This window comes from Andrena cerasifolii, chromosome 1, assembly GCF_050908995.1.
Source record: "Andrena cerasifolii isolate SP2316 chromosome 1, iyAndCera1_principal, whole genome shotgun sequence".
NCBI lineage: Eukaryota > Metazoa > Arthropoda > Insecta > Hymenoptera > Andrenidae > Andrena > Andrena cerasifolii.
Window position 1 is genome coordinate 30335549 of NC_135118.1, and position 25192 is coordinate 30360740.

The window sequence follows — 25192 nt, forward strand, 5'->3', positions numbered from 1 at the left end:
ACGTTTCATTAAGCTTTTGTTGTTAGGATTTTCACGAATCTGGAAAATAAAGTGTATCATCGCGAATCCCCTACGAAAGTGTTTTATGCTTCTCGATGCACAGGCGTATTTTCGGGCGACGGAGCGCAAACACTCCGATAACTAATTGGTCTCCTTTGTCGATTCTATGCCGTTGTGTCAGGCTTTCGTTATAGCTCGCTGGTGTTTCGATGGACGAGTCTGTTTTCGGTAGCCTGCTGGAATTTTCCTCGTAATGCTTTTTAACAGGCTTTTTTTCAGACTTCTTATAATCACTGGTATTCTCGTATTTTCTTGTCTCTGCTTGTATTGTTTTTTTTTTTTTGCAAGTCCTTCAGTTATCAGGTTTCTCTACGCTTTATAGTTGTGGTTTACTGTTGAGTGTTCGGAACAATCTGTTTTAATGTTTGATGAGGATTTGCGAGCCGCATTATTCTACGAGTTCAGCCCCAATAAGTGCCTTTAAGTTAGGCGCGGTTTAAAAGCGCTAACTTTATACATGTTGGTTTATGTGCTATTTATTTAATCTAACGTAATTTTTCTCTGAATTCGGTAAAAATTGCTCGCGGCCAACCGTGAATGTACGCGCGAAACGTGGCGAAAATACTGATAAAATGCTTCATTAATGTTTGGGATCTGCAACGTGGAATCAGAGAGGAGAATTTTTAACTTTCTGCTTTAAAAGGGTGCAATCATTTCTGCATTGCCTTTGGCTCTGAGCATACGTAGCAGTGATTTCTGTCTGAATTTCCGCGTTGAATAATAATACAAATTCTTCCTCCCTAAGTTTAGGGGAAATTCTGTTCGACCAATCTGCACATCCAAACTACCGCCACTTACCTGAAGCTTCAATTTATATATCACCTGAGACTATGTACACTCCGTGCTTCAATCTGTACAGTAGTGCCTTGACCTAAGCTCGGGGTTTCTGTCTCTACCTGGGGTGAGCGCTGTCCCCTCAACTTTTGTTGGAGCGAAAGATGAGAGAATGAAGACAATCCTAAAGAACTCTCTGTACTAAAAAAAACACACAACTTGGTCGAAGCATGCGCACAGAAAGCGTTACCAAGAATCAGTCGAAAATAAAAACAAAACTATTTGAAAGTTGATAAAGGGCCTGGAGTAGCAAAAACCAAAGGAAGGGACAGGGCAAACTACACAACGCTAAATCAGTCTAGAGAAAGCAATCTCCCTGAAATACTGCATTAACTCCAGTTTCACGATGCCTCTTTCGGCCCAACAATTCACTTAATATTGGAGCAGTGTCAATTAAAAGCCACTTCTCGTAATTCACTGTTAATCCGTCTGGCTGCCACGGCACGTTTAATTATCGCGAGACTAAAGGGAGCTGGTGATCTTGCCCCGAAAGTATCACGGAAAAGGACGGAAGAGGGTCGACTGGGAGGGGTAGGCAGGGAAGAAGAACGGTCGTTCCCAGGGCGACATTAATTAATTGTTTATTGCGAGAATGAATCACTGACTGAGACGGGAGTCTGGGACTTTCAGACCCTTAACGATCGCACTGGCGAATTCATCGATGCAATTAAGGGTGGATTTCCGTCCTCTGTTTTACTCTGGCGATTATGCACAGTCTTCTTCTTTTTCTGACGCTCTTCTTCGCGTAGCTTTCTGTGTGTTCCTCTTTTTTATCCCGTCTTCTCCTTTCGCTTCTTCATATTTAGTATCCTTTTTGTGTTTTTTCCTTTTCTATGTTAATTGCAAGAGTTCCCTTTGCCTTCTTGGTTACTCTACTTTGCTTCTCCATCATGTATGTTTGTTTCCGTAACTCTCGTTGTTACCGGTTTCAGTCTGGCTTTCTTATTCGTCGTAGGGTACCTCACTCTTGGAATATGCAGTGCTCTTCCTCCTTCTCTTTCTGCATTCTCCCGCGTTACTTTCTCTTACTATTTCTTGCTCCTGCAGTCTTTCCCCTGTAACGTCTAGCTAGAATTGTCGTTGCTGGATGAGTAAAGGATGGATCATCATATCTTTACCCCTTCGTCTTCGTAATCCCTAATTGGCATTTTAATTACCGACTAGACTCATCAGTAGGGCTACAGTCAGTGGACCCTGCCTTACACGCATGGAGACCGAGAGGAATAAACTTGGAACTTGCATATATATGGACGACACTGGGACCTGGCACTTGCGGGAAAGAGTTTGAACGATTAGACCTCTGGTGGCGCTGCTGAGTACTAACAGTCGCGATTCCATGGTGGGACTACGATGTGACATACCCTTGACTTCTTTCTTATTTGATGGTCGGAATACTCTACTTTTAAGCTATCACGCGACAAATTAATCGTCCGTAACTAGTAAGTTACGAGGTTGCTTCACGTGGTGCAGTGTTCTCCTTTTAAGAGGCAACATACACCTAGGAGACGAAAAAGTAGGATGGATTTGAAGAATCTTTTTTCGTTGGAGAAATGCTTTTATCAAAGAAACATTACAAACATTAGAAAAGGTCTTGAAAATCTGAAATTTTCTTTAAAATAATCGGCGAACAAGCTACGTGGTAGCTGCATCCATACAACAGTTTTTTCAGAAAATACGTCTGCGGTAACCATCATATCCCCGCTATTGTTCATCTGAATCAAAAAAGGGAAAATTATTCTTAAAGTAGACAAAGAAAACTAGTACTCGTGGTAGCAGAGTTGTGTCTTTTCCATCTTTCGCGAAAGGGCAGGCATTTGAACATAGAAGTCGACTTTATGACCTTTCGCATTTTCAGTCATAATATTTTATAGACAAAAGTATGACTTTTCTAATGAATATAATGTTTCTTTATCTAAATCCATCCTACTTTTTCGCCTCCTAGGTGTATGCTGACTCTTAACCCTTCTACCAAAACTACCACAGACTCCATAGTAATAAAATTCTGTACGAGACAGTCGTTGTGCTTTCTCATATTTGATCGAGTAATTTGTTACGCCCCCCCCTCCTTCCTTCGACATCGTCTGGGGGATGACGAACGCGGCCGAGTTCAGGGGACATTTGCTTGGCCGCGAAGTTTCGACAGATAAAGTCCGACACTTTGGCCGAAGTTTCACGACGAAAGGAGGGCTGCTCGTGACACGGAGAGCTGTCGCTTTCGCTCTCGCGCTGGCTCTGCCCCTTCACTTTTTCCCAACCGCGCGCGATGTTTGCAGGAGCTCGACAAGGGGAAAATTCGTGCGAGCCCCGAGATCCTTAATTAACATTTGGTTTTAATTAAATTTTTACGCGCAACGCAAACTCCACTCCCGCAACTATGTTTTGAATACCGAAGTACACTGTACCAGTCGCATTCTTTATTTCCAAGTTGTCCACCCACCGACAAAATATTAGCATTCTGATTTTCCTCGACTCTTGCAATTCCATTTCGAGATTAAAGACGCAGAAGTATGGAATTACAGAATGGAACACGTGATGCCAATACCATTTACAATTATTCTAAAGGGTCCTTCAATAGGGGCGCTTGATCTTTAAAATTAAATAAAAAGTGGTGTATGTGAGGTATGCCGGAAATCTTTATTGCGGATTAAAGTACACTCAATGCCATTATGTTTTAAAAATAACGACGTTCAAACGGCCTCCATAGTTTCGATTGCAGGAGGCGATCCGAGAGACCCAATTTTGATGATTCTTTCATCGAGCCTAAATCGAACTGGATATCAGCAATGGCTTGAATGACGTTGTTCTCCAGGTTCTGAATTTTTGCTGGATTATTGTCATAAGCCAGAGACTTAACGTAGCCACAAAGAAAAAAGTATTGGGTTTTAAATCGCCATTCAAGGCATTTCTGAAATCCATCCCGATTTATGTGAGAGTCATCAAAATTGGGTCCCTCGAATCGCCTCCTGCAATCGGTGTTATTTTTAAAACATAATGGCATTGAATGTACATTAATCAGCAATAAATATTTCCGGCTTACCTCACCCACACCTCATTTTATTTAAGTTTAAATATCGAGGGCCCTTATCAAAACACCCTTTATAAAAACTAATTTTTCTACCCCTACATGCTTCTTATCCTACGTGGTTCATTAAATACCCGCGTTCGTCGAGCAATGATTCCCATTTTATACAATATGCAGCGTCCAATTCCCCAGCGAGCGCTAACAAAGTACCACGAGAATCTCGTACTCTGTCTCCATCCCCTTCCTCGCCCTATCGCGATCTCTATCTCGCTGCTTTTCTTATCGCGACTGCGATCTTCTCTCCGGAGTCCCCTCTCCTTTCCCTCCCGCCTTTCAAGCCTCTCCTTTTCACCGCGCCCGTTTTCCGCGGCGTCTCATCTTCTTTTTCAAAACGCCTTCCCCGGCGGTCTGTTGTCTCGCAGTAGTTAAGTCGCGCTGTGGTCCGAAGTCGCGGCGCGAGAACGAGACTCCGCCATTCATCGAACCGCGTCGCTCGCCCTTCTCCCTCCGTGCCCTTTTCTTCGTGGTTCCATGGTGGGTTCTCCTTTAAACGTCGCCACGAGGCCCTTGCAAGTCCAGGACCTTCTCTTTTTTTTTTTTGTTCTTTCGGCGCGGGGAAGAAACACGTAGAAATAATCGCGGCTGGCACGATTCTCCGGCGATCGCGGCGAAACGAGCGGGCCATTGTCTCGGAACGGAGTCGCTGATCAAGCTGGAGGAAACGGTCGAACAAAAATCCTGATTAATGTCGCTGCTGCAGCCAGCCGCCAATGAATATCAATCGTGCTTTGGGCACGGTTCGCTTGCAAGTGGGACGTGGCCGTCTTTTGTGCGAAATTTTCGCCTGCTGGTATCGACGGTTCTTATTTGGGGATCCTAGGTGCACGTAACTGCCAGGCGTTGGTGGAGATAGGCGGGAGGGAAGAGGAGATTGACAAATTGACAAATTGACACATTGAAAAATTGACAAATTGAAACATTGACACTTGGAGGAGTAATAATTGAGTTAGATGTGACAATTAGTGAGGTTTGATGCAATCTTCTATGGCATCTGTGAGTGGGATATAAGTGATGAAGAATTGTTTTTAACTCGCCACGAGGAATCACGAGGTAAGGTAAATGTCCCAGTACCTGGACATTTAAGTTACGGCGTACACACATTTGAGAATTTTTCAGTTATACATATCGATTTATATAAAAACGATTTTGCAATTACATGGGGCATCGTGTGTACTTTATCATTTAAAAAAAAAAACATATATTGTAGGAGTGAATAATTTTGTGAAATATTGAAAATTCATAGACCTTACAATGGCCCAATACTTGGACAGCTTAACTAGTATGTCCCGGCGTCCCGATTTTACTGTCCCATTACATGGACAAAGTGTGCCGGCAGACGGCAAACAAACGTGTTTCTCTCTCTTTCTCGTCTCCGCGTTTTCGTTTTCTTTCGTGCTTGTTCTCTAGGTGTAGATGCGCCTTAATGAAACGTAAGTAGTTCGGATAGTTTTAGGTGAATTAAATAAAACAACATACAATAGTTATTTGAGAAATTATAAATAAATTACATTCATATATGTATTATATTTATATATACTTAATATATGTATATTATATCTGTATATTTATATCCGTAAAATACTGTATTTATATATAATAAATATAACATGAGTATAAAAGCTATAATTTTCAAGTATCACAAAACTTATCAAACTTATAATTAAACATAAGTAATAATATAAAATAACTGCTTCAATTTAATTGGAATTATTATTTCTTCGAAAGTCATTTTTTAGATGTTAACACCTTTTTTTCTTCTGCTATAGCTTTTTTTAATTCTTTTTCTTTAGCTTTTTTTAATTGAGCTTGTTTTTGTTTTTTTTTTTCGGTTTTGCACTTCTTCTTATTTTAAACGTCTACTTACTTGTGCTATAAAATTCTTTAATTCCTTCTCTTCAGCTTTTTTTAATTGAGCTTCTTTTCGTTTCTTTTTCCGATCTTCGATTTGTTCTCGTTTTAAGCGTTTACATAATTCCTTCTGTAAGTGGTACCTTTCCCATTCTTAGGAGGTTCCCACAGATGGAATATTTTCTTTTGATTTTTTATTTTTTATGTCGCGTACCTTATCAGGGAACACAAAATGCTTTTCGAATGGGGATTTAAATATTTCTAACTGATTCTCATTACTGCTCTCTATAATTTACAATTAAAAAGGTCTTATGTAAACACCATTGAACATTTTATTTTAATGTACACTTACGTTAGATCCTTGAGTTTCATCAACTGGAAGTTTATCAATTTTTTTAAGAACAAAACAGTTTTGTATAGTGAATACAAACCTTGTAGAATGTTGTTTGTTTGTATTTCTGTTACATGCAATTCATTAGAAGTATCATGCACGTTACAACATTCTATTTGTACATTTCCTAATTCTAAAGCATTTAATTTCTCTGTGGTATGAACTTCATGCACATTTACAATGCCTAATAAGGGATCTTCAACGACATGCATCTCTAAGTCCCTTGTCAAATTTTGATTTTGTGTTGTTCCTGTACAATTTCCAGAAACTGGAGCATTATAACGTTACAAAATTATTACATATTTATAGTATTAATTTAATTAATTAAATCCCACATGTTGCCTTTAATTTCATCCTGAATTGAAAAACACCATCATATTGTTCTTCAATATCTTTTGAGTTACCGCTTGTTTCAGCATTTTTAAAATGATCCAACACATTAACAGGTAACGAACTTTCAAAATCGAGTAACAGATTTGCATTAATATTATCGTTGGTATTGGTAATATTCAGTGGGTTATCTTGTTGCTTTTCCTTTTTTCTATATATGTGATTCAAAATGGTGTAATTAATTGCATCACGATCAAACGGCATTAATCTTGCAGCTCTGAATCCTCCTTGTACAATACTAAGAAAATTGACATTTTGCATTGCCTTCTCTAATATTGAACAAAAATTTTCGTTCTTCACCCTCTGTAAATGGTTTGCCAGTCTCCATTCTTCAAGTGCTTTTTTGTAAGCACACTTTAGTGGGTGAAACACGGTTATGTCCAATGGTTGGAGAATATGGGTTGAATTTGGATGTAGAGCTATCAGCTCAATTTTGTGTGCTTTACAAAATTGGCATAATGGATATGTAATATGAGATACATGGCCGTCAACATACAAAATCACTGGAAATTCAATATTGTGATTCTTTAACCATGGATAAAAGCAATTGGTGATGTACTCGTAGAATGCCTCTGACGTCAACCATCCCTTTCCAAATATACCGGTAAACCAATGTTTAAGTACAGATTGACTAACAGTATATGGCATTCTCTCATATTGATACATAACCATTTTAGGAATCACAATGCCATCTCCTCTTACCATGAATAACACAGTTACATTTTGTCTTTCATTTCCATTCACCACTGTATAAACTGATCAGAGGCCTCGCTTCACAATTATCTGATTTGCTTTAGGGCAAAAAAAGAAAGCGGTCTCATGACACTTAAAAATATGTGATGCATCAATTGTGAGAAGATCTTGTTTTTCCAAATGATTTTTAACTTCTTGAAACCATTGGCGTAAAACTGCCTCAGTAACGGATGCTCGCTTCAATGTTAAATTTTGTGCTAATCTTATTGATAGTTCTGTGTGTCTGCGTTTAAAGCCTTCGAACCAGTGCCTTCCTGGCCTCCCATCTCTAAATGTAACGTCTCTGTTACTATCTGTAATAAATTTCTGTACGGTATCAAATAATTGTTCCTTCAACACAGGAAACCCTCTTGCACTGCACTTGAATATCCAGTTACAAATACATTTTTCTTCATTTTCACTTTGGATAGTCGAAGGACCTTTTACAGATTTTATTGAACATTTATTACTTCTTATTGCATGCAGTGTACTCTTTGGAATACCAAACCTGTTTGCTGCCCTGCGTAATGGCATTCCATCTTCTACTGCATTCAATGCTTTGATAATAGATTCTTCATTGTACTGTTTCTTTTTGCGAATCTTCTGTTTTCTTCCTTTTGGCACATTTCCACTTTAATAATATTTTTAAGGTTATGCTCACATGTAGTTTTATAACACACGAATTTTAGACATAAATTGAAAGTTAACATTAAAACAAGATCAAAGAATGAAGTATACATAGAGATGCGCATGCACAATATAAAATAATAATTATTAATGAGTGTGAGTCGATTCACGTGATGGATACGTGGACACGTTGTCGGAGCGAGCGAACGTGGTCAACTTTTCGGCCGTACTGAGATTTCACTGTACCAATAGATGGACATGTAAATAAAAAATATTTGCTTAAGAAGAAGTCGAAACTACTTAGCAAATCAGATAAATATACCAAATATATATATTTGGTATATTTGTAATAGTTTCGTAAAAAACAATTTATTCTCTTGAACTGTCCGGTTTACACCATTTTAGTATTGGATTTATCTGATTTGCTAATCAGTCTCGACTTCTTCTTAAGCAAATATTATTAATAATCTTTAGTATTTTGATACAATTAATACATTTTTAGAAACGTAATACGTTGTAATATTATTTTTTAAGTGAACAATATATATAATATATTTTACTAAATATTTGAATAATTAAATAAAATAGTTCTTTTTTGGATAAAGCGAATATTAAATGTACTAATCAGTATTATTTGCACCAGTGTCTAGCTACTAGGACGTGTTCACATATTGGGTTTTTACCTTATGCAGTTGAAGTAAATTTGATGGGCATTTAAAGTCAGCGAAGATAATCTTCATTGCTTATGTGTTAAGATTTAATTGAAGGTTTAAAAATTAATTAATTTAACGTTAAAAATTGAAAAATAAAGACTAAGTAATTCTTATGATACAAATTATATTAAAATTTAATTGTAGATTAAAAAGTTAAATAATTTTATGTAAAATCTAATTGAAGATTAAAGACTAAACAGGTAATTTAATTTAGTTAAGATCGAATTGGGGGTTTAAAAATTACACACACATAAAACAGTCCAATTCCGTAAAACGACCTTAGTATCCACCCTGCAGCTAGAAACGTCCTCGAATCGTCGCCACCTCAAAAACTGCGTTCACCACGTCGCCATTCCAGCCGAGGAGAAATTTTTAAGCGCTACCGTAACCGTGCGCAGTTCCCGACGATCACAGAGATCGCGCCATCCCCTAACCCGATCAAAGACAAAGGAGGGGGAGCGCGGAGGGTCGGTCCGCCGGGTCGAGGAGCAGGGCCATAAATCCCGGCCCGCTTTCGGCTCGCAATTATTTTCAACCGGTGTAGTATAAATGGAGGTCGCGACCGAACGAAAGGGTAGGGTGGAATCGTTGAAATCCGCGGCGGTACGGGGGTGGACGGCAGAGGAACAAAAGGATCGCCGCGGTGCTCTTTATTTCCGGCGACGGAGCCGCGCGGGGGTTGTTATCAGGTGGCGAGCAGCGGGCCTGCTGGATTGACGCTGGTCGAACCGACCGGAGGGAACGTCGGCGGAGGGTTTAACCGGGCGAGAAGTGAATCGGGGGCAGCGACGGGGGAGAGGACCGAGGGTGGGGCGGAAAAAGTAGAGGGTAGCGGACGGAGGCCAAAGAACAGAGGAGGCCCGATTAAATAACAGAGCGTGACAAGCGAGGAATAAAAGGAAGAATCAGGAAGTTGAAATAGAGGTAGAGGGTGGCCGGAATGGGTGGGATGAAGGAACAAATAGGGTGCGGAAGAATGGGTCGTGGGCGGCGGAGGTTACCGGGAGGGTTGTTGGAGGAAAAGTACGAAAAAGGGCGCGCGCGATACAATGAATACTACGTCGGCAATGAGCGACTGAATCGGGCGTGGGGGATGGAATTATAGAATTGCACCGCGGCGGTGGGGAGGCGGAAGCTTCCTTATCGCGTGTGTGCGCGGACTTTATTCAAACGACCGATTCACTTTTAATTGTTCCCCCATATGACCGACGTTATTTGCATAGTTGCTTTTGTTCCGCGCGAGAGCTAGGGGTTGGAGGGTGGAACGTTCGCCGGGGTCGATATGCACGCGGTTTAACGCGTTATAACGTAATCTTCTGGCAGTCTGAAGGCGACCGAAATATTAGCGGTTAGCTAATCGTTAATTCTGTTAGTAGGTCTCCGAAAGAGGAAGGACTGCCGTCGAAGGGGATGGAGAACGACCGCGGCAAAAATTGGCGAAATTTTCATACGCCCCGTTAAAGTCTACGCGAAGTTTCGCGGATACTGTAACTAGGGGAATAGGTAGGTTAAGGGGGAAACCGTTAGTCACTGGCGAATATTGTTAACTGGGGGAAGGGTTGAACCTACCCGCAAGTTACAATGGAACTTTGGTTACCCGAAAATTTAGATTACTTTTTATTCTTGCAGGTTTGTTGGATAAAAGTATGCAATTGAATTGTTTAAAACTTGTGCTGAATAACGGTTTTTGGTTTAAAGGATTGTTGAAGAATTTCATTGCATAATTGAGGAACCCAGTGAAAAACAGGCATATGCCATCGTTTTATGATATTTTTCCACTCCATTGCAGGAACGAATTAATGGTACAAAGAAATGAAATGAAATTGTTAAATGAAATTTTTAACAAAAGGAAAAGTATACTTCGAAACTTGCTACAGTGAAAGTGCCAAAGCGTGGTTTGCATATGAATATCTAAATCGGCGTCAAATAGTAACAATCAACCGTTGCAGATGCAATCACTACAATCTGTCGGCATCATTGGCAAGGGTAGGGATCGTCAAAGATCCAAAATGTTCCTGTGGCAATTACGATCAGGACTTAAATCACGTGATATGGCAATGCCCGTTATATGAGCTGAGAGAGTGGAACTGATTGCTAACCTACGACGAATCCGATTGCAATTACCTCTTAACACAGAAATGATAATTGCTAAACCGAACATACGAGCTTGTACATACTTATGTAACTATTTGGAAAAATGTAAATTACGTGTATGAATCCGCTGTTCATTATGTATAAATCTCTGTACAGCTTCAATAAAAAAAAAAATTTAAGTCAGCGAAATTTCTTATTAAAAACTTATATTTACCTTAATCATAAATAAACTTAATCCAACATTGGGAGAGAAATACAAAAATAGAATATCCCGTTTAAAAAGGACATAAAATTGACTTTGCTATCTATCCAACTAACTACACACTCAAACTGATCACCGCCAGTATACCCCCAACCCTCTGCCACAACTTGCGACATAGTTTCCTCAAACTGCAACAGTTTCAGCGATAACTAAAGCGTTAACAACTTCGAAGCACCCTGTACCCTACAGAATAACAAAGCACCCTAATCACCTTTTTCCCCAGTGCCAATAATTTCGCAACCCCACAAGCACTCAGCCCTCGCACCCGCACCCAACTTCCCCTAAAGCAAGTAAAACCTTTCCACCCCAATTAAATTCTCTCTGATATTCCCAATTTTTCCAGCTGCTCTCTTAAATCCCACCGTTGCCCCTTTTTAATCACGAGGACCCGCTGGAACGTGCGCTCAACCTCTAAAGCCCCGCGTTTCGAAGCATCGCGAGCGATTTCCCTCGGCGGGCAGTGCCAGCCGCGGATCGCCGCGTCGATGGCCGATAGTGCCGATGCTATAGGCGTTTGCAGGTATCGATTCTCGAATTTCCATGCGGGAATAAGACGGGCAGGCGGGAGGCGAGGGACGAAACGGGGGATGAAAGGGAGAGAAGAACGATTCTGTCTCGCATGGACGCATCGGTTGGTTCCAATTGGACGCAGCCGTACCGGCTTCATTAAAGGCTTCTCGCTGGCGCGTGCAACTTTTTTCCCGTAGTTTTTCAGCGGCGCCGCGCGCGGGGACATTGTTAATTAGGGGCGGAGAGCGGTCGGCGAAAACGCAGGCGGCTAAGGGGTCGTGAGCTTTTTAAAAAGGCCACGCTCGAGCGCACGCACCGCGAGCCGGCGATAAACCTCGGATCGCGGTAAATCATTTCGAGCGCGAAGGTGCGGGGCGGGGGTGAGATCGGGCGGCACTATCCGCGAGTTCCATTCTACGACCGATGGAAAACGTTTCCAAGTGGAGAGTAGCTCGCAGTCGACATGCATTCGCGATTACCCCCGGAGTGGGAACGCGGGTGAAACGCGACCCGACCGAGCCAACCCTTCCTTCCTTTCGCCCCAACCCCCACCCCTTCGTCGCCTGGCAGCTTCGCGTCAAATCCTTGGTTCGATTCATCGTCGAAACGCCTCGATTACTCCTAACTACCCCGGTCCGGTCGTAATCTACGGAGATAACTAGCCCGACTCTAATTGGGCGCCAGTAATATTCCGCGTCGACGACAACTTATCCCCAGCATCGATCTGCTTTCCAGTGTCCTCGTCCCGCCGAACTTACCTCCTGCCACCGTGATTTTCTATGGCACGATATCCGAGATATTGAATGGGGCAGCGCGAGCTCGCGACGCGGCAGTAGGGCTCATTCGCCGCTTTTGGGATGACATGAATATCCTGCGATCGAAACGATCGATTTATAGCCCTGCTCGAGTCCGGACATTGCTTGGGAGACTTTGGGTGATGATTGGTACTATTTAACAACCGTTTTAGTGCCCTTACAGGGGAGGATTACGTCGTTTCAGGAAACAGTGTTTCCCAACCTTTTTTGTGTCATGATCCCCTTTTATAATACTCAAATAACGTACGACCCTCCGTGTATCGTATGGTAAATTTAATAAGGTAAAGAAAACATTAAAAATAGGTTTTTTGGGATATATTTCTAACTCAATAATTAAAATACATATATACACAGTTTTGAATCACTGGCCTGATAGTTCGGACTTCAATCGAGTGCTTTTCATCATTCCTTTTAAGCGAAAGATCTATCCTTACGATATTAAACATATTAATTACTGCGGTATCTTTGATCTTAATGCTTGCCTTTGGTTTATTGAGAACGATAGTAGGGTTGGTCAATTTTTAAAAACCGTTTTGTGGAATAAATTTGTAAAATTCGAAAACCGGTGTTAGATAGGTACTAGAATTAACATGTAAAATTTAATTAATTATTTAATATTAATACTAACGTTTTAACTTGAAATCGCCTGGGCCACAAACACATTGTCGTAAACTTTACTGCAAAACTAATTTTCCTGAGTTCGTATTTGCTTAAGAAAAATACTAAATGAAATAAAGATTTATAACCGATTTTGTACGGATTTTAGTTACTTTAATTTTTAATTATTTGGTTTTGTATAGATAGACTATATTTTACTTTGTTATATTTTTGTAATTCCATAAATATTAATAACAAGGAAAGATTTTGAAATAAATATAAATATATTTTTACTGTTTTAATTATATATTTTTTTGTAAAAATTCGAAAACCGGCTAAACCGATTTTTCCAGAATACTGGAATTCGCAAACCGGTTAAACCGGTTTTTGGGGGAATACTGGAATTCGAAAACCGGTTAAACGGGTTTTTCTGAGGGAATACTGGAATTCGAAAACCAGTCAAATCGGTTTTTTGGAATATAGAAATTGGAAAACCGGTCAAATCGGTTTTTTGGAATATTGAAATTCGAAATCCGTTTTTTTTTTTTCAAAAATCGTTTTTTTTACATAAACCCTAAACTATAGTGTTTACTTTTGCTACCTTCATTTCACGCGTTACTCCCTATTTTTGTCTGCGTTTACAGAATATTGATTGCTGACGAGGGCTGATTTACGAGGAGGGAAGTGGTTCCTTTCCCCTTCGTTTCCCTTCCTCTCCCTTTTCAACCCCCGTGCTCGTGACTTTTGAATACCCCTGATATCATGCAACGACGAAGTCGTATCAGCTAAGACAGTTTCCACGAATGGACTGAATGAATTCAGGGGTTGGAGGGTACTCATGAAATTAAGGCATCATTCCCCCTCTTTACAAGAGCTTGAATTATGCTCTGATAGCAATGATTATTACAAATAATTTGGCCAGCGTGGAGGAGAAGGTGCACCCGAAAATACAAAGCATTCCATCTTTGGGTCTTCAGTTTCAGTTCTAATTGGAAAACTTTCGAGAATTCTGCAGCAGGTGTATTCGCAAGGAACGCCGGCGTATACATTTATTTATGAACTTTACCTGAGGGAGCATCGCTCACCCGCGGAAATGCATCAGTCTCCCTATCGCTGCACTCGGGGAGGGAACTTTTGTCTCGCCGCGCTCCGCCGCATCCGTTGACGCGTATAGATTGCACTGGATTTGAAAAATCGCGTCGCGTAAGCTGACTGTATAATCGGGGGGAGTCAATTGCTGCGCGTCGGATCGATCTCGAAAACAGAGAAATAAAGGGCGGCTGATTTATGGCGTGCACTGCAAATCCGCGCCCTCCGACATCCTAATTCTGATGAAACCTTCATGGAACCGTGCACCCTCGGCCGAAAATAAATTTCTCACTGTTTCTCAAAATCAGAATTCGCGAACCGAACTGCACCCCCCATTTTCCAGAACAAAATCGCAGGTAGAACCTCCGTTGTGCCGATAAATGCGACGCGGTGGAAACGTCACGTCTACCCCTATTAATCTTCCAAATTCTGGAAAAATATTCTGAATATATTTGGTAATAATGCAGTACTTTTTTTTACTACAGTTAACTCTTCGTGGTCACACTTTTTTCTAATCACAAATTGGTCACATGGGGTTCACTGCACCCCACCACCACTTTCGAGTTACCATCTTTGTATTGAATCTTTCTCATACAATCAGGCACTAATAGTCTTTTTCTGAATTTGTAGTTGACAAAATAGTTGTGAGAAAAAGTGATCTTTTGTTAAAATTCACGAAATTTTTAAATTCTAATATTAAAGTCTAAAAATTGGCAGAAATATTGGCAATGACAAAGAGCTGTAACATCCACAATTTTTGACATTTCGAAAAATTCCCCGAGATATGTTTATATACCCCTAAAGACTACAACATATCCAAGTTGCACCAAAATCCGAAATGTTACTCCGAAAAGTGTCCGTCTTCGCGTGGAATGACCCTTAAATGTTACACCTTCATCCACCCTGTACCATCTAAACACAATGCCCACCATAATACGCGGCACCATTCGATCCCTAAAAGCAACCACCCTTCGAACAGTATCGACCGGGCCCCGTCATCGCGAAAGAACATTCTGCGCCAGCGTTCTCTCACCCCGCGGTTCTCGACGAATGTACCTACATAGGTACCATGCGAATTGGAAAACGACGATGCACAACAAGTCGTGACAAACGAGGTCTCGTCTCTGCCCTCTGCCTGGTTAGAGGGATGAGCCCCATACTGTGTGCCTGTGCAGGGAACGGGGGTGCAAGGGAGAACGAAGGGTCGGGAATAGATTCCTCAGGGGAGGGGGTGCGCAAATGAGGGTAGACCGCGATATAATATTACGGATCTCTCGTGAGATATCCCCGGCTAAATTCAATAGGAAATCCGACTTGAGGTGGCGGAACCTTACCCTCCTCCTCTATGCCCGTGCTTTCTGTCGCGACTTCCGTTTCGGCCTCAGCGCACGTACACAAACACGCGGCAACCACGACAGACATGATCGTATCGCGTCTAATTGCATCCGTTGCCGTTTTTGTTCCAGGACCTCTCGACGGATGAGTAACGAAGCGTGGCCAGCTCTCAAGGTACGACGGATCCTCCACTTTTTCTTCCCTCTAACGAACCGTTGCAGAATTTGTATTCCAGTTTAACGGGCCCGCCCCTCGTTTCCGCCCGCGGAAAATCTTCCCCTTGCGACCGAGTTCGACGTAATCGAATCCACCTGCAAAGTGGGTTAGGATCCTCGCCGCGCGGGGGAGCACTGGCTGTGCCGCGCACGGGTGTCTATGGTTCGACATTTTTGGGCATTTTGTGGGATTAATTGTGCGATGGACGTGGAGAGTTTACCGAGCTTGTGATTTCATAAGGCGCGGGGTGGGACGCACTTAAAGAATTTCGCAAATTTCCTTACCGCATTTAGAATTACTTTTTAATACATTATTTGCATTAATTACTAATAGAATATTATTTTTAGCGTAAAAGACTAGTTTTTAATTTGAAAAAAACGATGTTTGGCTACTTTCCTTTACTATTCGACTTTTCCTTATAACTTCGAAACGAAAAGTTTCCTCAACATGCTTAAACCACTGAAAAGGGCATTAAATAAAGTACCAAATGAACAGTTTTCAATTGTTTTTTTTTTAGGTAAAAAAGTTGAAAAATAAATAACTAAATAAATGTGAAAAATATGAAATTATAGATCATTAGATTAAATGGTAAAGGAGTTCAAATCTTCTGTGGGGGATGATGTCGTTTGCACCCTGCATATAACGTTAGCTTAAATATTACAATTTTCAATTCAATATTCTAATAGAAAAGGAATCTGATTCGGAAGTTGACAGAACAGTATCTTTCCTTCCGCTTCACGCGAAATTACTCAAAATTCTCAAGAGTCCTAATAATAAATGTCACTGTCTGAAAAACATAAAATCCAACGAAACTCATCAGGTGACCAGGGAATTTAATATTCCAAGCCCTTTTTAAAACAAAATATCCCCGCACTCCTCGGGGCTCATCCTCTTCTACATTTTAATCTCGATTCCACGAAAGAAATTCATCCCCGTCGCAGTTTGCCCTCTAAAACGCAAGTTCTCGCGTAATTCCTCCGCCTCGCGGCCCCCCTCGATTTTTTACACCCCTTAATTATCCGTCGAATGTTCATTACCACCGTCTGGAATATCCCCCGTGTAAGGGAGCGCCTCGCCGAGGAGCACTGCGCCTCCGGTTGTTTCTTCATCGACTCGCGCGATCGTAATTACTTTCATTCCCGTCTGTCGCGTCTGCAATTACTACAGATAGGATAATTACTCTGAAACTTAACGTTGCATCACATTTACGTGACGTTTCCCGTCTGCCGGATTATCCGGCGAAGGGTGCTCGCGCGGCTGCCGCGAAATTAAATAAATCATCGCTCTAGCAGCCCCGAACGCGTTAGACACATACAGTACTCTGCGCTAGTTCGCTTATCCTGGTGATATTTCTTGAGGCACACCAGACATCCCCGCGAAAGAAAAATCTCTGCAAATTAAGGGGGGATTGTCCCTTCGTGGGCCGAAAAATAGGTATCTCTTCGTGAATTTTTTGTACAGAAATGGCACGAGAAATTAATTTGAGGTTTGGCAGGCTGTTTTACTGTATCTTGAGCTATTGTTCTGAATTTTTGTGACTTGAGCTTCCTTTGTTCGCCCGCGGCACCGCCGTTTCGTTCTAAAGAAAAATTTAAAAAAAATTGTGATCATACTTCAAAGTATGTACAATAAAGGCCTTGAAACAGATTTTGAATTCCATTCACGATACTCGTATAAAAAAGTCTCAAAATCAGACTGTTTTGGTATTCCCCCTTAAGTCATGCTCAGTCAGGAGGCCGAAAAAAGGGTGGTCTTTGGAAATTTTTTACTCAGAAGCTGTAACACATTTCTGAAAAAATCTTTTTTCCTTTTAAGGATTGCATCTGGTACCGTGCATCGTAATTTTTTTATTTAAAAATATTTAGCAATAACTAAGTTATAGTCCATCTCACTCGAAGGTTCTCTAAAAGAAATTACGATGCACGGTACTAGATGCAATCCTTAAAAGGAAAAATGATTTTCTGAGAAATGTGTTATAGCTTTTGACTAAAAAATTTCCAAAGACCACCCTTTTTTCGGCCTCCTGACTGAGCATGACCCCTTAAGCTCCTACGCCACTGCAACTTCCCTTTCCCCTTCACTTTGATTTATCTGTTTTCCACCATAGAAATTCTATGTTCTATGGACGCGTTGAATTTCGGATTTTGGCGCCCGCGGAATTTGAATTGGAATATTTACGAAGCGCGTCAGGCGTTGCTGGGTAATCGTTGCGCAGCGTTCGGTCCAGTATCGCGATCGGTGGAGATCGCGGGGTCGGTGAATTTTATTTCGAACGGTGCGCGGTCACCGTGGAAATGTAATCGACGCTAAACAATTACGGCGGACGGGCGCGCTCGAATTAAATTCTTCGACACCGCTCATTAATCGGCGGCTGCAGATTTCCATTTAATTTGCCGTGATTCCAGCGGGCACCGCACTCATTCAGACGCGCGACGGGAAATTGGAAGAATGTGTCGAGTGCGACGGGGGATGTTTCGCTCGAATTAACGTTTTACCGACCCCACCTCTCCGCAGAGTGCGTTCCCAATGTAATAAATACCTTCAGTTCGTTTCGGTAAAATTGTTCCCTTCGCGCCTGTGGATCGGCGTGTCTGTCGGCAGATTAATTCGAAATGGCACGCGAGGATTCACATATGAAATACGCTGGAACGGAACTAAAGTGTCTAACCACAGAAATCTGCGATGATTGCATTCAGAGCGATGGTTATTTGAATTCTACTGCAGGCAAGCGGTGTGCTTTTGTTTAAAATAGCAGAGGTGATCCTCAGACACAATGGCACATTCAGGAGTTAATCTTGGGAGAAACCAAGTTGAAGGGATAATAATATTTTTGCTGCAAATTCAATAAAGTTGATTAGGCGATTATACAAATTTATTTAAAGAATAAAATACATTTATTTTTTTTTACAAAGCACCTACTTTGGGGGTGCGGAGCCCCTTGGGTGCGCCACTGTCCAGATTTCCAAAATGAAAGTTTCATCCAACTATCCACTTCAATTCACTTTTTCTTTTCGGAATGTAACGATATTGGTATAAACCCGGGTGGTATATACTTTTCAGTGCCCCAGCTTGTGCTAAGGGTGATATATAACACGATTCTTCGCTTAGCTTGGAGCTGAATTAATAAACGCAAGTGTACTTGAAACGGTTGGAAGTGATTTACGATCATAAGTTTGAGTACCCTGAGAGCTTCCATGTTCCTCCACCGCGCAGCAAGTTTCCCACTAAACCACCGCGAGTTTATCTTCGATATAAGTGCCACGACAGGAGTATCGGCGAATTTTTCAAGCAGTAGGTACTGATTGCTTGGATAAGTATGAACAAGAGCTGGGAAATAGATATAGTGGAAGATTTCCCTTAGACTCCGAGGACTGGCCCCCTCTCACTGGAGTTACAGTGATAGATGTCTCTAGTGTAGCTACGCTGCTCAGCAGGGTTGCCAGAGAGCGATAAGGTGACGTAGCAGAGAGTAGTAGAGGGGGAATCCCTGCATGGACTGTGCACCACACGTCATAACTGCTATAACACAAATTTTAAAAATTATGGTGTAAGAGTTAATATCTTTAATTAAATGATTTTGCTTACGAATAACCACTATATATGTTTACAAAAATTGGATTACCCAATATCGACGTCAATTTTTGAGGGGTGTACATTCGATGATTGTCAATTATTGTTATTAACAGTACTCTTACTTAGTGTTCACTGACATCATGAAAAAAATATTTATAACACTTATATATTTTATTAAGCAAAAAAAAAACGGTATGGAAATATATGTAATAAAGGATGGGATAAAAGATATTATAGTACAATTTATCGTTTTTTGCTAATAAAATATATAAGTATTATAATTCATTTTTGTCCATATTGTCAGTGAATACTAATTACCAATAATGTTAATAATAATAATTGACAATCATCGAATATAACCAGAAGAATATTTTGCCGACGATATTGGTTATCGGTAACCAAAATAAAATTTCCGTCATTGAGAATGGTTACTGGTAGCCAATTTTTTTTTAATCATTCATAATGGTTAATCGTAATCAGAACAATTAAAAATTAATATTTTTTAATCATTTTATTTTTTCAGAAATTTCTTTGAGATTTAATGATAACCGGCTTCCATTTAAATAAAAATCAATTTTTACTTAGTGACTTTTTTCCAAATAATTTTTCTTTTGGATCTCTACTGTGCACAAGTCGTATTAGTGTATATAGGTCTATGTGCGTCACCTTATCCTGCTCTAGCAACCCTGCTAAATCAGTATTGCTATACGCAACCGAATAGTGACCGAAGTCGAGTGACCGGAAAACTTCTTATTACACAATCTTCTCGTTACACGAAAACCCACAGACCGCGATTTTATTAAGTGTGTATTAAGTTCCAGTCCCAGTAATATTTCCCCCATCAATACCGAAATTTCAGTAATCGAAAATCAATGGCTCGGCATCCTTAACGCCCTTTTAACGTGCCCCGTTTTTGTTCGTTAACGGGGGAACACGATTGACCCTATCCGGGCGGCTCGTCCGCGCGATAATTAACGAAGTTTAATCTGAGATCGTAACGATCGCAATCAGTAGATGAGTGTGTTCCCGGTCGAACAATCGAGTGAAACACTCGCCGGGGCCATTCCACGTCCAAACCCGGGCGACTTTAGTTTTCAATTCCCATCGAAGTTCACGATATTTATTGGCCGTTCCGCGGAACTATCGCGATTCCCGCAGAATACACGGCGTTCCAGCTCCAACGCTCGCCGAATATATTCGCGCGGCCGTTTCTGTCCGCGGGAATCCGACCGCGCAATTACGGAGATCTCGTTGAGCGCGCTTCGAGGAAATTTCACCCGCGGAAGGGGAACTCGTTTGTCGTTCATCCGTTAGGAGGATGATTCATCTTCTCGTTGCAGTGGATGTCCAAGGTGTGCTCCCGGATTACGTTCCGTGCACTTTTACGGTCGCCATGCTAATTTTTAATCGTTCGGGGCTATCGGCCATGTTTGAACCTCGTATATATTGAGGCATGGAAGCTCTGTAAATAAAAGGAGCGTTGAAAACGTGTTGGCAGATGGAAACGGGGTAGACGATTCAGATGACGATGTTATTTTTGTAAAAGAGTGAAATTTGAAAGCGTATATGGAAACTGAGATAAAAAATTTACAAGACTATAATAATAATTCTTCATTGCACCAGTTGGCATTAAGAATAAGAAGATAACAAAACATAAATGCAAATAACAAAATAGGAAAGAGAAAAATAGTAGAGCTAGAAATTATATAATATATGTAATAATAATGTATAATAATAACAAGAAGATAAAAGATAACACAAATACAAATAAGAAGACAAGAAAGAGAAAATTAGTAGAGTTATAAATTACATAATATATGGAAAAGTAGAAGTAGAGTGCAAAAGGCGACTTCCGAGGGGATACTGAAGTGTAGCGGTACCTCACCTCCGCCGCTAGATGGCATTCCGACCGATGCCGCTCTCTCGCAAGTGCTCCCTCAACTACCGGTGTATATATATACCAGGTCTATCCTCTCTTTCCGTCCTACCTTTCAAACGTTCAACAACCCGCGCCACCGAAGTAAATGTCAAAGTTGGACAGTGATTTAGCAAAAATCGCGAGTGTATAGGGTGACTCTAGAAAGTAGGAGGAGGTCGAACTTGCAAGCAATATTCCACACGGAGGTACAAAAAAACAGAAGACATGTCGCGTTTCATCAAGTTCCCCTACCTCCTCCCAGTGACCACACTTCTTTCCAAAGGCTCATCGATGCAAACGCAAGACCGCGCGCGCGAGACTCGGGTGAGATACTGGACGGGCTCGAGCGCGGTAGGCCACGAAAATGGAGACGCGGATTAGCGATCGAGCACGCGAGAGGGAGCCTGAATCGATGACGACTCGGCTAAAGAAGTTCCCACATAGTTGTGGTGGCCTCGATACGAATCGTAGCGATGAAAACTGGGACGCGAGTCGTTGAGTGTCTGATCGAATAAATACAGCGAGCTTCCTCTAACGAAGAGGAGGACGCGGGGATGGGTTTTTCTGGATTCTTGCGAGAGCATCGTCGAGGAAAGTCTGGGGTGGATGCATGTTTCAAAACGACGCGAATTTGGCGCACCGATGAGCGAGTCTTTTAAGAAATTGAGTTCTAAGGGGGATCTCCTCTAGTAGAATCTAGAATCTACTTGCTACTTGTGCTCGAACGCAAAATTATTCCAAATAAGGTACATAGATGAAAATTGTGAGAGTGATAGCTTCTGCAGTCGCAATTATTTATTTATTAGGTCTGTAGGAAAGTTCTGCCTCGCGGTTAGCCAAGTTCTTTTTGCTCAGGATCTGCGGTACCCATCTTCTATACTTTGAAACAAGGTTAAGCTTATGGATGTAGTTTAATACAGTTGGACGTGAAACATTGAACTTTTTAGCAATGTCAGGTGATCTTCAACAGGGATTGTCTTGCAGTAATGCCTGCAGATGTTGTTATCAATCTTCGGCGGCCTTCCAGAACGAGGTTCATCTTGAAAGTTCAGTCTCCCAGCTTTAAACTTTGCAAACCGGCTCTGTACTGTTCTAAGGCTTACAATAATGTCTCCAAAACGGTACACAAGTACAATACTGTCTCCAAAAACAGTACAAAAATACAATACTGTCTCCAAAAATGGTACACAAGTACAATACTGTTTCCAAAAACGGTACCACACCCATACCCGGATTAGTTTAATATGGATTTCAGTCCATGGTAATAAAAGTCAGGTCAATTGGGGATTATAAAAAAAGATTTCAAACAGTTTTAACGGACAGGATAAAACTAATAATTCTCAAAGCATTAATGACACAGACGGATTGGAAGGATTGTCCAAGCTAACACGTTTCATCCTACGTGGGTGACCAGTAGCCTGCGAGATTCTGCAACTGAAATCTTCATTTAAAGAAAAATGGCAATTCTCAATTCAGTGTTCAAATCAAAATAGATAAAAAAAGAAGTTGTTGTTATGAAGAATACATAGAACTACTATTTTTCTGTAACTGATTATTTCAATCCACTGTTCTCATCACTTATATATATACGTATATGAATTTCCATCGTTACACGGAACATGAATAAGAAATCTTTTACCATTTTTAAGCAAAGAATTTCCTTCGTAGGGCAACTATTTACTTCGAGAAGTCTTGTGCCGTTGAAGATTTATTTTTCACAGAAACTGTTGGCAGTGTCAATGAATGAGGCGCGACGGGGCAGGAATTTTGGAAACGCCGCAGCAGTTGGTTCCTCTTAAACATAATCGGGGAACGTTAACGTCGCTAATTACTTTAATTCCCTCTCGTCTGTTTAACTGTCGACTAAGTAGCTCAGGGATGCAGACGCCGCATTCAAAATTCAAAACACCCGCTTATATTCGTTAATCTTTTAAATCTCATTGCGCCGACGCCGCCACGTTTTTCCGAGCTACTCTGTAATTACGCTCGGCGAGAACGTTATTCTGCAATAAGAGGAATTAACACGCGATGCTGAGCGTTTGACGAATTAGCGTGTGCATTATGTCTGCGCATAAATACTCGGCCATCCTCTGCACGCGTCATTTACCTGTTTGCTCTGACTCTGCGTGAAATAATAGGTCACAACATTGGGAGCGGGAGTAAAAGTCACTAAACTTGTCACAGCGATGACCAGGTACGACCATTTCAGTCCAGGAAACTTTTCACTAACCTGGGTGTGTGGGGACCGCAAGAAAACGTTCGAATTCCGAAGCGTTCGGTATCAGTCAAATTCAGAAGCACCCGATTCGGTAACGATTGAATTCGGAAGCGTTCAATTCGGTAACTATTGAATTCGGAAGCGTTCAATTCGGTAACTATTGAATTCGGAAGCATTCGATTTGGTAATTGTCGAATTTTGAAGCACCTGATTCGGTAACAATTGAATTCGGAAGCGTTCGATTCGGTAACGATCGAATTCGGAAGCATTCCGCTTAATAATTGTCGAATTTTGGAGCACTCGATTCGGTAACGATTGAATTCGGAAGCGTTCGATTCGGTAACGATCGAATTCGAAAGCATTCGATTTGGTAATTGTCAAATTTTTAAGCACTCGATTTGGTAACACTCAAATACGGGAGCTTTGAATACAATACCGTTCAAATTCGGAAGCATCCGAGTTGAAAGCATCCGATTCATTAGCGATCGAATTCAGAAGCGTTTGATTCGGTAACGATCAAATTCCGAAAGTTCGATTCGATAACGTTCAAATTCTAATGCACTCGACTCGGTAACGCTCGAATACGAAGCCATTCAATTCAGTACCGTTCAATTGTGAATGCTCCATTTCAGAACACGGAAACGATTTTTTTTCCACTCACACTGACGGCCCCAAACTCTCACGAAACTGACGTGCATGCGTAGCCCTTTAACGAATACCGAATTCACGCCGGAAGGCAGAGCAAGCGCAGGATAGCGTCCGCCTCGGACAGAGGTGGCGTTATCAGTATCTGGCGAGCGGGTTTGTTGGAAACGGGGATAGCATTATCAGACTTTCTGCGAACTCCACTAATTTTAACTAACGGTAGAAATATCGCGAAACTTTTGAGCGGCGGGTCCCGCGCCAGCCAATTTATCTTACCATCTCTTGCTAGGGGGACAGTGGGGGAGGTGGAAGACGGGGAACATCGAGGGAAAGAGGGAAATGGCAATGATGGTAGGGAGAAAAGTGGAAGGAGGGGGAAGGAAAACAGAAGTGGGCTGAGGGCTTTTACCGTCTTACTTATCTACTTGCTTCGCGGTTGGGGAGGCTTTAGTACCCTCCAAGCCATCGTACCGCCTTAAAAATTGTAGAACGATCCTCGCGCAGCGTGCAGCTTGCTCGATGAAGGCAACCTAATAAACTGATTGCATCACACCCGTGCAGATATCAAACTTGGGGTTTGTGTACCGAGCGTTTTAGCGATGTTTGATCAGCGATAGACTGATTATTCGTTGTCGAATGAGTGGGTGCTGCTCGTCCTGAGTATTATTTCTTGAATCGAACGCTTCCAAATTGTAACGTTACCGAATCGAGTGCTGTCGAATTTGCACGTTACCGAATTGAATGCTTCAGAATTCGAACGTCACCGAATTCAACGCTTCTAAATTCGATCCTTACCGAATCGGACGCTTTCAAATTGGAGGCGTCACCAAATCGTCCGATAAGTCCCCAACACGAACGTTTTACGAATATTCATCCTCGCGTATTCAAAGCTCTGTACCTCGTTTAATCGAGATTTCGCGTAACAATAGATTAGGCCACAATTATTGCGTAATTTCCAGGAGATTTGACGTTTGTTAATTACTCAGCGGCACATCGATTTCCACCATCACTCCTCAGGCTGTTCGACCCGTTTATCGAATCGATTTCAGATCGGTCATCGGTACCTATCGGTCAGCTGTGCGCTAACCACGCTAACGCCGAGTTTCAATTAACGCGACAACGCGGTTCAAAGCTGTGTAAACGTCGCAATTATTAATTAACCGCACGCGCGTATATTGGCGGTTAATTACATCACCGTCAGTTAACCGAACGATCGGCCGACGATTCGTTAGCCGGAACTTTC

The 25192-nt window shown here is 41.5% G+C and overlaps 2 protein-coding genes and 1 long non-coding RNA gene across 4 annotated transcripts in view; 1 reads left to right on the forward strand and 2 right to left on the reverse strand.

Annotated features, from left to right (window-relative positions):
* Positions 1-25192, forward strand: part of LOC143375552 (uncharacterized) — a 295354-nt gene that overhangs the window by 156034 nt on the left and 114128 nt on the right. Inside the window, exon 3 of the mRNA XM_076824783.1 lies at positions 15511-15553. The gene's annotated coding sequence lies outside the window, so the exon portion shown is untranslated. The remainder of the gene's footprint in view (positions 1-15510; positions 15554-25192) is intronic.
* The window catches only part of LOC143375522 (uncharacterized), a 464206-nt gene that overhangs the window by 99774 nt on the left and 339240 nt on the right, over positions 1-25192 (reverse strand). The gene's annotated exons all lie outside the window — the stretch shown is intronic.
* Positions 5548-8005, reverse strand: LOC143375132 (uncharacterized). Of its 2 annotated transcripts, XR_013086816.1 has the most exons (3): positions 6551-8005; positions 6256-6483; positions 5548-6109 (listed from the first exon to the last, which is right to left on the reverse strand). It is a non-coding gene; the product is annotated as an uncharacterized LOC143375132 (long non-coding RNA). The 2 variants fall into 2 exon arrangements; XR_013086815.1 differs by lacking the exon at positions 5548-6109 and having other exon boundaries at positions 6134-6483.